The sequence below is a fragment of the Fopius arisanus genome, unplaced genomic scaffold (assembly GCF_000806365.1).
Source record: "Fopius arisanus strain USDA-PBARC FA_bdor unplaced genomic scaffold, ASM80636v1 scaffold00035, whole genome shotgun sequence".
NCBI lineage: Eukaryota > Metazoa > Arthropoda > Insecta > Hymenoptera > Braconidae > Fopius > Fopius arisanus.
In genome coordinates, this window is record NW_011887774.1 from 956,310 (window position 1) to 959,233 (window position 2,924).

The window sequence follows — 2,924 nt, forward strand, 5'->3', positions numbered from 1 at the left end:
TGTTCATGTGAATTGCCTTCATCACAGGACAACATCTCATTCTCCTGTGAATATTTCTCAACAATCAATTTATTGCTCTATCAAGCGAGAAGAAGGTGAATAAAGATTCAACTTGCCCGTTCGTTCTTCAACATTGTAAGGAACAAACTATCTCGAATATGGGCGGTCCTTAGCGGAACAATCAACCGATGCATTTGGCTAAGCAAAGCCTGTAAACCGAGCGCCTGATCTCCAGTCGCTGTGTCTATGAAGCCTTTTAATGTTATATTGTTGAAACTCTTACGATTTTTCGAATACTTGAGGTACTTGTCCCACATGTGATCAACGCCTACGATGATCTTGTGCAGCTCCATGAAAGTCGTATCAAGTTTTTGAATAAGTGTAATTCTGGAGACGAGACTTTCCACTATGGCATCCAATCTCTGATCCAAACGGGATTCGAACCCGTCGATCTTAGTCGATATTTCAGCCACCTGCTCTAATATTTTATCTATCCTCTCGTCAGTGTCGTCCATAAATTTTGAGTATGCATCATAACCTGCCTTAATCTTACTTCCTACTTGGTAGCCAAATTTTGCGAGCTTCCACAAATCACTTAGACTCGGCATCATAAATGGTGCCACTTGGACCAGTGGCACCAATATAATCAACCGAAATAGTAACATTTCGTTCAATTCTTATTTGCAAGCTTAAACGATGATTGGACACTATCCTGCATTTGGTAATGGGGTTTATATAGACCCTAGACGCGATAAGGGGACCAAGACATAAAATCAAAAATTTACATCTTATTTTTCACACGTATGTTATCGGTCATCATCAATTCTATTAACTGTTTGCGTGGGACAGAGTACATAAAAATTGAAATGTCATTGTCGTTATTTGACTGTAAGATATTGTACCACCTGTAACTAACTATATCTACTTATCTATATATTAGGAGGTGAAAAAATGTATTTTTATGCATTATTCTCATGAAAAATAGTGGCGTAAGAAGCTTTATCTTACATATCAATTAATTAAATGTTACTCGTCATAAATAAGTGGAGTAACGATTTTTTTGTAAATTATCACCATTTTGTTACTACTTGAGACTTTTTATCACGGAAATGATCACAGTTGACAATGATTTTTGTCTAGAGACTTTTTGTTCATAGAGCTGGATTCTATCAACTGGTTGCGTTATATTAAATTTTTCAATAAAAGTAATACTGGCGACGAGACTATCTAATGTATGATACGATGTAGGATAAAATTTGATCGATATTTCAGTCACCTGCTATAATATTTTGCTGGTAATCGGTGTGTATCATCCGTCAATGACTACTTTGATAGCGGAATTTCGCGGAGTCCCCACATGAGTCAGACCCGGCCTTATAAATAATACTAGATGCTCGACTAACACGATTATTATGAGTAATTGTAATAATACCATCCCGCACGATTTTAACTTCCAACGCCCAATGTCCATTGAACAATATTTCACACTGCGTAATTCGTTTTTAAATAAAGTCTGAGTGCGATAAGAAGACCATGACACAATATCAGAAATTCACACCCTTGGTTTCTACCTTCATTTTTCCTTATGTTATCAATCCGGCCAATTATTTATGGTTGACAGAGATCATAAAAATAGACGGACTATCATCACTATATGACTGCAAAACCTTTCCGCCTGAAACTAAATATTGCTATTTATAGAGTTTTATGCGCAAATTCCGATGTTTCGATATTGGGCGACGAATATTTCAATTTGTATGCTTTGTTTATTGGAATCGTGCCTCTAAAGTAATAAATATTGCGTTTTCCTCTCAACCAAATTCATATACGATCATCTTTTCTTCTGAGAGTCTGTCTTTTATCTCGAATCATAAAAACATTTAAATATTTTATTAATTTCTTTAAAACATATTGTCATTTAACAATATGTATGTTTCATATATATATTGTTATGAGTGTTCAGTAAACGGAAATTACTCAATTAACATTATGGATGGAAAAAATACTTGAATATAGTCTATTTTATGTTTGATCCCGATATATTCCATTTAAAATAGTTATTAATTTTTTCCCCCAAAAAATGCTGGATAGGTTCACAACAATATTAGGGACGTAGTGAGGAGTAAAAATTCCTCAGGACATTAGGGACCGAAATCTAGTGGAGCCAACTTGCAACTGGTTCCAACTTCGAAGTCTGCGGAATGTTCCAGTCCTTTATGAAACGTTGAGAGAACTTACTGGAGTATATTATACACATATATTCATAATATGAATTATACGTGATTAAAGTATGTATTCCGTGCATGTATCAATTTGAGCTATGTTGAATATCACTCCAATATTTTTTATCATGTTCGAAAGTGCTCGTAGCATCAGAACAATTGATAAGCTAATATTTTTCACGTTGTACCAGCATCGGCTGTGATAGAATGTATCAGAACGGAAAAATATATGAATAATATGGAGCGCGAATAACATTGAATGGGATTCGGTAATTAATTGAAGACTGCATCATGAAGAAGGTATTGGTTATCAGTTTTTATTGATTATAGCCCATGATCGTTGCATACAGAAGTTTCAGACAAAAAGTTGTAACACCATGTTGAAGTATTATCTGAGCTCTAAATTTTGCCTGTCGGTGCATATGGAGGTGCTTTATAAACTTCCTGGTATGACTTCTTCAAATCGTCCGGCACCGTGGCATTGAGGTAATCAATAAAATTCAGAGAAAGTATACGCAACGCAAGGTACCCTCCGTAGATGCGATCCCTGTGCCCTTTGTGGAAAATACCAACACCCGTAAGTGGAGCAGTGGGCATTGTGACCACGTCTTGGATATCCCAAAATGGAATAGTACTTTGTCCAGCATCCTTCTTTAAATCGCTCTCTTGGAACTTCACAAAAAGATTCGGCTGCGTCGATGG